We start from the raw sequence: 13,303 nt of genomic DNA, 5'->3' as shown, positions 1-13,303 counted from the left end.
AATAACAGGTTTAGCATTAGCATAGATATTCTGAAGAGTATGAAGTAAAAAATGCAACAAATAAATGTTTTTTTCATATCTGCATTAAAGTTTAAGCATAGCTGCACTGGTGTGCCCATTGCTTAGCTATGCTCAGTCCACCTGAAACAGCAAGATAAGTTAAATAGCAATAGATATCCAACAAAAGATGTACTGCAATAGTATAGTGGTTAGAGTATATGCCTTACAGATAGTCATTCATGGTTTGAGCCTCACCAAAACCATTTCCATTTTGTATGTGAAATCATTACAATTTTATCTTATTTGTATATTTATGTAGGAAGTAACTTATATTTCACAACCAGAGTGCCCCATACAGTATAGTCACACAAGAATAAATGTAATGAAAGCACATTGGGGGATGTCAGAGAAGGTGAACAAAATTATAATATGTAATGAATGATGAATCAATCCCATACAGGTGGTAGTCCAATAAAATAAAACATATGCAATGCTAAGCATTGCACAGCTATGCTAACAAGGTGTAAGCATTGTGTAAATATGAATGCTAAGCAATGAGTAGCCCAGCTAAGTGGATTTGCCCATTGGTAAGCAGTGCTGAACCTGCCACTTTAAGCACTGCCAACCTTAGCTAAGCAGGTTTGCCTGTAATTAATTTAGCTCAGCATATTCAAAACCATCCAATGACAGCAACGGGTGGGAAATCAGCCATATTTAAACCTCACAGGTGGGAATACAGCTCATAACTGGTTGTAGCTCCCCACTGTAGGCAGTATGGTAGGTGTTGGAGAGGGCATGCACTTTCAGGTGCAGCGCTGCGGCATACAGGAGTCCAAGGTTATGGTAAGACTCCTTGGAAAAAACATGACATGAGACTGCTGCAGGACCAGTACCAGGGTTCCGAATACAAAGCGGAAGCCTGGGAAAGTCTTGCCCATGATATCACCAGTGCCGCTGGTATCCCTCGGACTAGTGAGCAGGTCTAGCACCACTATGTTAACATGAAGCAGGGGAAGAGAGAGCTCTTGGAACAGTGGGTCCAAGAAGCAAGACAGATGGGTGATATCCCAGCAGTGTGTAAGTATTCATAGCAATAACTGTTTACCAAAGTCCAGTCTGTGTATGAGATAGATAGGTATGCATAAATGTTTCTCTATTTTCATTACAGCTCCAGCTGAGTGGGTTGTGAACCAAGAAGCCCATGCCAGCAGGTTGCAAAAGCTGTGTCATGAGGCTGGTGAGTAACAATCTAGCTTGTGCTATTCATACCAAATAAATATAAAGGAGTAGAATGTCACCTGGCATTATTAAAATTGGGTATGGTTTAAACTGAATAAAGCAGACAATATTACAGTAATAGTCTCATATAGGTCATATATTAATAAAATGTAATTTCCTGTGAATAAAATCTAAACCCTGGACTGGTTGTGTTTACTCTGGTATGGTATGATTTGATATGTGTACAGGTTATGCATAGCAACTGCAGTTCTGAAAGTATTAAACAATCAAGTCTCATCGGACAAAGGTAGTGCCTCTATAACACTTGAGATTAACTGATATTATAAATGTCATGCACCAAGATCTGATATGTGAATAGTAATGTTGTGTTAACCACTGTTTTCCACACTGTGCTATGTGAACAGGTATGTGATGTTGTAAATACAAGGTCAGATTTTACAACAAAGAGAGAATGAGGAAGAAATCATTCATGGAAAAGACAGCGGTTTCTCAATAGTTCCCTGTGATGAAACATGCAATTGTCATAAGCAGCCATGGTTTGAATCCTGGAAGGGGTAATAAGCTGTATGCATAATTTCAACTAGGATTTTGTGAAAATGTGTAGAAACAGTCAGGTAGTATTAAACATTCCCTCCACAGGTCTCCCAGGTAAGATAAGGTATAATGTAGCTATAAGAAGGCTGTAGTTATACTGTGTCAACACCCATGGTCCAACCCCAAGGCTGCAAATGACAGCAAGATAAGTACATACACCAACCAGGGTGACTTATAGAAATCAAGGCAGAGTGTGTCAGTAGCACACACACACACACACACACACACACACACACACACACACACACACACACACACACACACACACACACACACACGCAGTATGAGGGCACATATGTAACATGACTATGGGAAGATGGGTAGAAACAGTCATGTAGTATTAACAAACATTCTCTCCACATATCTACCAGGTAAGATAAAGTTCAAAGCAGCTATAAGAAGGCTGTAATTATACTGTGTACAAACATACCACTGCCCAACCCAAGGCTATAGTTGATGTAATAATACCTGTAGAGTAATGAGTAGAGCAATGATCATTAAAGCTGTGACCACTGCAAGAATCTACATTTGTTAACTGACATCTCTCTCTCTCTGTCCCAACCTCATCTTCACCAATAATCTAAACACATAAAGGAATGGGTATGTTTTCCACCAAACCTACTGTTGAGGCATGTGTCCTGTTGTTCTAAAAACATTGAAATTTATTCCAATTAATGCTCCATGTTCAAATACCGTCATTGCTGGCCTGTTGCTATCAATGTAACCTGGATGCTGGTGTAATGCTCACTGTGGTTCCATATATGCATGTGTTGTGTTTGATATGCAAATGTTCCAAATGTGTTATATTGGGTTAATGTGGATACTCATGCATGCTGTTATAACTAATCCTGGAATAATTTAACCATTACTAACCAATACATGTTCTAAAACTGCAACACCATAGCACATCAGGGAAGGCTGATCCCAGTGAATCAGCCTCTCCTGCCTCATCTGGCCATGGCACCGGGCCCCAGCATGTCTGAGACCCACCCCAGGACCTCATCTGCTGTTCCTGTGCCACCTTCGGGTGGAACTGCCTAAGGGGATCACCCCATCCTGGGTGTGGGTGTGGTCAGAATCCTATCACCATAAGCCAGGTCCGGGGTCTGGTGCATAGCGAGCTCCACAAGGAATTTGGAGATCTGCTACATCAGCTTGAGGGCCATGTGGTGCATTTAGAGGGTCAGCCTGCCTCTCCTGCTCAGCCCTCAGCACAGCCACCTTTGGGGCCATGAAGGTGCAGTGGTGACTGCCCATAGGTGAGGACCTCGGTCCCACTGTATCTATTTGGGGGCATGTGGGCTTCCAATTACCAAACACCCCTCCCCATCCAAGGTGTTTACCCCCACATGTGTCATATACCACCCCTGTATGCTGTCTTGTCTGTCTTCCTACCCAATCTACCTCCCCAAATATACCTGCTATCCTTTCCCAATATCCCACTCTCACCTTAAAAAAAGGGCAATCTGTTCCCCAAAAAAATTTGCCCCATACATAGCTGTCCAATTCACACACATGTCCACTGGATACATGTAATCTGGTCTAACTGGCTTCACAACACATTATTGTTGTCCTCACCCCTCCCTCAGGGTTTGAGGTCCAAATATACCTCCAAATTCAGCATATATGCACAGCAGTTGCTGTTGAAGAAATGGACAGCTGTTGACCTTCCCTACACCCATCTTGCACATCCCTAGCTACTTTCCCTATTGTCTTTCTCTCTGTGTGCCCCCCTTTTCCACCACTTTCCTATCACCCTTTTTTTCTTTTCTTTTAAAGAAATTAGTGTGGGGTAAATGGGAGTAAGCTGTTTTAAGCAGTAGTAAGTGGGATTAAGCCTGTTTGCATGGTGCTAAGCAATGCCTACACAGATTAAGCAATTTTAAGGTTGTCTGTCTGTAAGCATATTTTACCAGAAATTAGCATTGCTTACTGCCACACAACCCCATGCAAACCTGCTTACAACTGCTTAAAAGTGCCTTAATCACTCTATATCCAACAGCCCTTGTTATGCCCAGCAACTAAATAATCAGCCCTTGCAAGTCTTGAACCCAGGACCCTGCACACCATAGCCACAGCAATTTACCACTAAGCCATCTGAGCTGTAGATATGTCTGATGTTTTTTTCAAACATATCATGCAGCACAGTCATTTAACAGTAGGGAAACTGCATTTATATATATATATATATATATATATATATATATATATATATGTGTGTGTGTGTGTGTGTGTGTGTGTGTGTGTGTGTGTGTGTGTGCGTGTATCGAAGTTAAAGTACTTCAAACTTCACTTGTACAAAGCCACTTGTTCGAAATACTGAAACTTTGAAAACTGACTACGGAGATCACAATACAGTGTGAAATAGGAATATTCCCTTTTCCTCAATGCAGTGCGATCGTGGAGTTGGTATATTTAAGTAGGGGGTGTGGGGGCACAGCCCCCTGTATGGGGGGGTGCACGGGGGCTTGCTTGTTTTTGTTATTTTTTTTTATTTCTGAGGCAATCGGATGCCTAGACTTCAGTGAAAGTATACTTCCTCTGAAGTGGGGTTCTACTTTTCATTTTCGGTTAAGTGAAATTTCGTTGTAAAGTAGTATATATATATATATATATATATATATATATATATATATATATATATATATATATATATATACACACACACACACACACACACACACACACACACACACACACACACACATGGATTCACTTTACATGCTTGAAATTCTGAAATATTGAATTTCAGAATCTCGAACCCATAAAGTGGAAATCCTAAAAGATTGAAAACCCAGAAGCGAGAAATTCAAAATCGCAACTTCTATACTACACACACACCACACACATACACATACACACACCTTCCTCCCCATACACAAACACACAATGCTATCCTACATACAAGCAGGGGTGCAAGTCCCCCTACACCCCCCATGTGGAGGGCTGCACCCCCCATACCCCCTGTACTTAAATATTCTAACTCCAAGGTCGCACTACATACATAAACACATGACACACCACCACACAAGCTATATTCCCCTTGCACACACACATCACAGTAACAAAACACACTAACACACACTACAGCCCCTACCCAAAACCCTTAAAACATAAACACTTACCTGAATCCATGAACACAGCGCAACACCAGAACCACTAATTCAACATCTCCGAAATGCGAGATTTTGAATTTTGTGCTTTTGGGTTTTCAATCTTTTAGGATTTCCACTTTATGGGCTTGAGATTCTGAAATTCGATATTTCAGAATTTTGAGCATGTAAAGTGAATCCAGACACACACACACACACACACACACACACACACACACACATATATATATATATATATATATATATATACATACATACACACACACACACACACACACACACACACACACACACACACACACACACACACATTTTTGTTTTCCATATTGGAAAAAGTTCCTATAAGTTTGAGAGGGGGTAGTTTTAAAAAATATAGTAGAATAGAGGGAAATGTTATGGCAATTAAAGTTAGGAGCTGACAAATTGCCTGGTATGAATGAAACAATAAACATTAAGTGTTTTTTAAAGGACAGGAGGTTAAAAGTACATAAAAGGTTTTAGGCTAAGTGTATGTTCCTTTAAATAAAAAGTTTTAATTAATGTATTTAGAAGTGTTGATCGATTTATTTTGGAAGGTATGTAATGTACATTTTATGTGATGAATTTTATTCTGAAGAAGTCTCTTTGAGACGAAAGTGACAATAAAGCAGTTTTTTGCTAAAGAAGGTGGTTTTGCTATTGGTGACCCTCATTCTGCCTATACAGTGGTTTTGTTTTGTAGTTCTATTTGCTGCTGCATCCAATTTGGACTTTTTCTGTGATTAATACTCACATTCTGCCCCTACATCTTGAACCTTCCCCACCATTTGGTTGGCTTGTCTTCACAAGTCTTGTTGTAAGAGATATTAGCTCACACAACTCCAGGATGTCTTCCTCACAAGTAAGGGAAAGGGCCAATGCTCACATGGAACACTTATTTCTAAGAGTGTGTTGTCATGACATTGGCTATTGAAAGAACTACACAGCTGCTCTGCATGCAATTAGCAAGTGGGAAACTCCAACAGGTGCACAGTCCATCACCTGGTCATGAGCATCACCTACAGAAGTCATGCTGCCACCTATTCAAACCAGCTCTATCCCTGTAGTGCACAGAGAGAGAGAGAAAGAGAGAGAGAAATAACAAATGAAACATAAAGTGGAAAAGAGAAGAAAGAAAAAAGGTAAGTGGAACATGTAAGCAAGTAATCAAATGTACTTGGTCTGTAATAATGGGAAATATAATTTGGAGGAATATATGTCCCAACAAGTCATGCTGTACTAATGTCCTGTTAAACAGCTCCTATGGCCATAGCATCTGGCCCTCTCTGCAGTGGGAGATATTATAGACATACCTCTCAACTGTACAGATCTTCACAGAATGTCCACATTTTACCATCATGTATTTTTGTCTGTTCCTCCTGAGATCTGTACTTTTATGGCAAATAGCTAAGGATTGACATCATCAGGTAATGACAAACACTTGTGTTTAAGACTCCACATCCTTAAGAATATTCACGGTAATGCAAAATGTATCATTCTATGAACTTCCTATGTTTGTAGCAGGAATATTTAAAGTCTGTCCATATTTATCCCCCCATCATTTTAGGCTTTGTTCACATATGATGCTCTGAGAGGTTGTGAGGCGGGATCACAGCTCATGAGCCTGACTCACCCTGGGAAAGAACAGCTCATATATGACAACAACAGGGATGTCTGTCAAACAGTTGTGACTGTGCCACTGCTAGGCTAGTTAATGGGATGTATTCCATATCCATGTTACCTGTGATTATGAGTATGACACGTTTGCCTTGTAAAGCTAAGAGACCTATAGAGGACATGTGCATAGTAAAGTACTGCTGCAGATGTGTGTTGAACTGCATGTGATATATTGAATTAATAACATTCAACTGTACAGTGTTCTGCTGGACAATAAGAACATTTGTGACTGATATCTGTAGTCACATACACATATACCTCTGTTATGTTAGCCAAACCACTGGCAGGTCTTTGAGCAATGACATTGTAACATAATAGCCTACTTATGACTGTTGGACATCTTCCAGGTTATCACAGTGATGTCAAACCCTACTGTGCAATCAACGTACTAATGTATGGTGCAGCTATATTAATACAGTATCAGTAGTGATGTCCCCTTTGACACCCATGTATGTGTGCCATTTTCCAGATGTACTGCTGTAGCAGGTTAAGAAGTATGATTGAGCAGCAAGACTGTAAATCCAGTGTGCCATACTAACATACAACAGAAATGTATACCAGGTATCCCCTGAGCACATGTATGTATGCTTATGTTCAGCTAGAAGGCACAAAACTAAATCACATGGGTTTCAAGCATTCAGGTACATAGGTTGTGCATGTTGCACATGTGTGTAATATCAGTGTCGGTGCATACAACAAACAGAAATGTGTACAGCTACTGGTTGTTGCAGTGCCCTGACACTAATATGGGTACTAGAATAGGCATGATATTCAGCTATTAATCAAAGAAGTGTCCAACTGTGTTATGACCCTCTGTCCATGCCAACCACTACCAGCTATACCCATAGCTATATACAGTGGATAGCACAAGTGTATGCACCCCTGCTAGAATGCCAGGTATGTGTGCTGTATGGCAATCAGATGACAGAAGATAATTTCTTAATGTTTCTCATCTTTATGTAACCCCTAACCTGTACAATTCCATTGAAATACAATCAAAGGTGATGTTCTTCGTATTTCACTGTTGCAGTCATTACATTTGGGTAATCTGCTTGCAGGTTGCCCTCAGTCAGCCTTATTAACAAAGTCTTGGGTCCTGCGTCAGTTGCTGTTCCTTCTTCCATGACGTCAGGTCATCAGGGGTATAAAACATGCAGCCGGCACCATTACATCAGTCTTTCTTGCCGTGCGGTGCCTGAAGCAGTTTGCAAGTGCCGGTTGGCCAACTCCTGAAATTTTCGTTTTCAAGTTTCAGATCCGAAGTCTTCAACTTAAAGCTAAGTACCCCGTTGGGGAAACTTTTTCTTGCTCCTTACCGATGTCAGTAAAAGTTAATAACTGCATTACTTGTGGAAAGCAAATACCTCATAAAGATTTTCATTTGTACTGTTTTCCTTGCCTAAGCCATGACCACGACGAACCTTGCTGTAGGTTTTGTGCTTTATTTAATCAGTGCACTATCCGTTGTTAGTATATTTTTTTTCCTGTAAATATTTCGGTTCTCGGTTTAATTATTCAGAAATGTTGTCGGGTAGCCATCCGACTACCGGGATTCTGAAAAAATGCAAAGATAAAGAGAGAGACAGGCCACCAAGGTTCAAAACTGCCAATGATGCTTCTCCCAAGCCAGTCGCCAGTTTGCCGGTACTCAGTGAGGCACTTTTGCAGCCCCTGATACCTGCTACTTCTGATTCGCAAGCCTCTACTGAGACCCATTCAGAGTCCAATATGCCGCAAGATACTTCAACTATGGAACCCGCAGATGTCTCTGCCTTTGGATGGGTCCAGAGCCGCTGTGCAGGCATCGAATTCTGAGGGTGCATTCAGGCCTACAGACTTGCATATTAAATCAACACCACCTTCATTACTAAGGCCTAAATCTCGATCCATGTCTAAAAAAACGATGCCCAGGCCACATGCTCAGGCCCCTATGCCTAAAAAACAAATTATAAAAATGGCTGAAGATCTAATTACTCTAATCAGGGGTAGTCACCCCCCCCCCCAAGAGGCCTGGGGCTGAGCTTGATTATGAATCTTCTGATCAGGATTCTGTTTCTTCTGACTCTTCTGATGACCTGGATTTGTCCATACCTACTTATGAGGATTCTGATGCAGAGGATTCCATTCCCTCTGCTTCCCCTCCTGAGGATTTTTCTTTTGGGGAAACTTTACATACTTTAAGGGAGCATTTCCACTGGGAATGCCAGGAATTTTCTGATTCAAAAAAGAGGCTTAAGGATTTCCTTCTTCTACCTCAGCATAGGCCTTTGGCTATACCTCCTGTACTAGACATTGTTGATGATGTGTTCTTGGAATCCAGTTTGGCCCCTGATTCCCTGCCTCTGGCTCCTAGTAAACCTGACAGATATTACAGGGTTCCTGAGTCCAACAAGTTCCTTTTTAAAAATCCTGTTGCAGATCCAGAGACTATTTCTCAGGTGCCCAAGGGCATTAAGGCTTCTACCGCTAAAAATCCTACCCCTTCTGATAGAAACTCCAGGGCGCTGGATAGATGGGGTAAAAAGGTTTATACTTCTGCAACCTTGGCAATCAGAGCTTTAAACTGCCAATTTCATATGTTAAAATATCAACAGCATATTATTGGACTGCTTAAACAGAAAATTATACTGATTCCTGACTGTGTGGAAAATAAAGATTTACAGGATTTAATGCATTCTGCTGAACAAGTTGGAAAGCATACTTTGCAATGTGGTTTTGATTCTTTAGAGGCCTCTTGCAGGGCTGCTGTTACTGGGTCTGTGCTTAGAAGGCATGCTTGGCTTAAGGAGTAATTTTTGCCTGATCATGTTAAAACTAAATTGTTGGATGCTCCTTTAAATCAGGACCACCTGTTTGGCAACAAGGCTGAAGAAGTTCTTAAAATATGGAAGATAAAGCTAAATCTATGCAAACTGTTAAAGATTTTTTACAAGTGCAACCTCCAAGATTTAGTAGGCACTGGCCTACTAAGAAGTGGTCCTTTCCAGTCCCTTCCAGGTCCTCTCAAGCCAAACCCAGACACAGCAAAAACCCCAGGTTTCAGTCCCAGGGGACTCTCAGAACTAAGCAGCGGGGGGGCCTCCACTTCCAAATCTGGAAATAACAAGACACCCCACTATGGTAAACAGTCTCAATGACTTCCTTTTAAAATTCCCAAGCACTTATCTTTTGACTGCCCCTTTGGGGGGAAATATTGCTCTTCATGCAAAGAAATGGGAACTCATAACCCAGGACAAATGGGTTTTAAATATAGTGTCCCAGGGATACAGATTTCATTTCCACACATTGCCAACACCAAATGGGTGGCCAGACCTGCCCCCAAATCAGTGGGCAGAGGCTCAAAAGCAAGTACTTTCCCTCTTAAGCATGGGGGCTATTCAATTGGTACCAGAAGAGGAAAAGGGACAGGGTATTTATTCCAGGATTTGTCTGGTACCCAGAAAAGACAAATCATGGCATCCAGTCCTGGACCTGTCTACTCTAAACACCTTTCTGGAGATTCCAAAATTCAAGATGCTGACTCTTCACCAATTACTCCCTATGCTAGGCAAAGATGACTGGTTGGCAACTCTAGATTTAAAAGAAGCATACCTGCACATCCCAATCAGGGAATCTTGCAGAAGATACCTATGCTTCAAAGCAGGCTACTCGCATTATCAGTTCTCTGCACTACACTTTGGCTTGTCTACTGTGCCCAGGGAATTCACAAAGTGCCTGGCTCCAGTTATTGCATTTTGCAGGCAAAGAAATATTCAAATATATCCATACCTGGATGATTGTCTAATTCAGGCAGAAAACCAGGGCATACTTTTAAATCATCTGGCATTTGTAAAAAGGGTTCTAACTTGTCTGGGGTACACCATAAACGAAAAGAAATCACAACTGGCACCCTGTCAACAAATTACATTCCTGGGTGCAAGCTTGAATACAACTGCCCAGATGGCTTTCCTCATGCCAGAAAAGCAAATTCATTTGGTAACTTACTTCAAACAAGTGGCCACAAAAACCCTTCTATTTGCAAGACAAATACTGCAAGCCTTGGGGTTCATGGCCTCCTGCATTCTTCTAATTCCATATGCAAGACTGCATATGAGGAAACTACAGTGGTATCTAAAAAGTCTATGGAGTCAACATTATCAAATCCTGGAAACAATGATTCTTATCATACCTTGCCTACGCCTGGAGTTCCTATGGTGGGCAGAGGCCTGCCACCAAAACAAGGGACTACCATTCACACTACCCCCTGCTGCCCAAACCCTAACTACAGATGCATCAGACTATGCATGGGGGGCTCACCTGGCAGGGAAGTGCATTCAGGGCAAATGGAACTCAAATCAATTGCACCTGCATATCAATCAAAAAGAAATGTTAGCTGTACAGAATGCGCTGACAGCCTTCAAGGACTACATTCTTCCAGGACAACTATTGGTAAAGATGGACAACACAACGGTTATGTGGTACATAAATAAGCAAGGGGGTACACATGCCTACCCCTTCTGCAGACTAGCCATGTCATTGTGGAACACAGCCTTGAGCTTCCAAGTACACCTACAAGCTCAATTCCTGCCAGGAAAATTGAATACACTGACAGACGGACTAAGCAGAAACTTCATGGACCCACACGAGAAACTGGAACCAAGTATTTTCAACATGTTGACAAGTGAATGGAGAAGCCCAGACATAGATCTATTCACCTCCCCCAGAACTACCAGTTGGACAAGTTTTGCACAAGGACTCCCCACAAACAAGCCTGGAAAGTGAATGCTCTGTCCTTCAGCTGGAAAAACCTATCAGTCTACACCTTCCCCCCACTACCTCTGCTCTCCAAAGTTCTACTAAAAGTCAAACAGGACAAACCAAGGATGATCTTGATTGCTCCAGACTGGCCACACCAACACTGGTACCCCCTCCTGTGCAGTGTGTCACAGTTATCTCCATGACACCTGCCTCAGACCCCTTCCCTGCTGTCTCAGCAGCAGAACCAAATTCTGCACCCTCAGCTTCCAACATTGAACCTTGCAGCCTGGCTAATCACTTAAATTCACCCTTATCATCCCTCAGCAAACCTGTGATGGATATCATCTTGGAGGTAAGGAGACCTAGTACTAGAAAATCTTATACTGACAAATGGAAAAGATTCTGTGCCTGGAACCAGTCTCAAGGGATGAGCACAGTAGCGCCCAATTTACCTCAGATTTTGCAATACTTAACTGAGATGCTTCATAAGGGCCTGTCTTTTTCCTCCATTAAAATCCATGCCACAGCTATTTCAGCTCATTATAACACAGAACCTCCCCTCTTCTCTCATCCTCTGCTCAAGCAGTATCTCAGAGGGACAGAAAACTTGAGACCACCCAGGAAAGCTCCAACCCCTGCCTGGGACCTTAACTTTGTTTTGGAGAAACTCACTCTACCTCCTTTCGAGCCAGCTGTTACTGCAGACTTAAAATTCCTTTCTTGGAAAACGGACTTCTTTTTAGCAATCACTTTAGCTAGAAGGATATCTGAATTACAGGCCCTTATGGCAGTGGAGCCTTTCATCATCTTTCATGTGGACAGGGTATCTCTCAGGACCAATCCATCCTTCATGCCCAAGGTGGTTTTCAGTGTGGCTCTTAATCAGTCCATTCATTTGCCAACCTTCTTTTCCAATCCACAGAAGAAAGGGGAACAGATTCTGCATTCCTTGAATGTGCACAGACAACTTAGATACTAGTTGGGCAGGACTAAACCTCGAAGAAAATCTGAACAACTGCTGGTAGCATTTGCTGCAGGGGCAGAGGGGAAGGCTATTTCAAAACAAACCATTTCTAAATGGATAAGCCATTGCATTAATTTCTGCTATAAGCACCATGGAAAAACTATCCCCCAGGGGATCAAATCTCACTCCATCAGGGTTGCATCTACTTCTGCAGCCTTTCTTAGAGGTGTTCCTACCAGGGACATCCTAGAAGCTCCTACCTGGAGCTCTGTACATACTTTCACCAAGCATTATCATTTACCAATTTTCTCTAAATCCAGAGCTGGCTTTGCCACTGCTGTCTTGCAGGGCCTTATAGCTGGCCCTAATACTGTATAAACTCCTCCTCCCAACCATAGCTTTGGGAATCTACCCAAAGGTAATGACGGCAACAGTGAAACAGTGAAACACAAAGAACATAGTACAGTTGTGTACACTTACCATAAATATAGATGTTTGAGTGTATTCTCTGTTGCAGTCCTGGTTACCTTCCCTCCAGCCCCCTAACTTTTTCCTGGCTATACCTCTACTTTCCTTTACTATGCTTAAAAGCTTTTTTGATGTATTTGCTTTTTGTTGGAGGTATACCTTTGTGTTTTTTATGTTTATTTGCTCCCCATTAGTGGGGCACCTGACATCTGGGGCAAGAAAAAGTGATGTAATGGCATTGGCTGTATGTTTTATATCCCTGACGACCTGACGTCATGGAAGAAGGGACAGCAACTGATGCAGGACCCAAGACTTTGTTAATCAGGCCAACTGAGGGCAACCTGCAAGCAGATTACCCAAATGTAATAACTGCAACAGTGAATACACTTGAACATCTACATTTATGGTAAGTGTACACAACTGTACTTTTCTAGGAAGGTGAGTAACAATTGCCAAGTGAAGATGTGCCATGATGTTAGAGTCCAGACCAAGA

Source organism: Protopterus annectens, chromosome 7.part1, assembly GCF_019279795.1.
Source record: "Protopterus annectens isolate FY-2018-M chromosome 7.part1, PAN1.0, whole genome shotgun sequence".
Taxonomy (NCBI): domain Eukaryota; kingdom Metazoa; phylum Chordata; order Ceratodontiformes; family Protopteridae; genus Protopterus; species Protopterus annectens.
Note: the sequence above shows the minus strand (reverse complement) of the source record.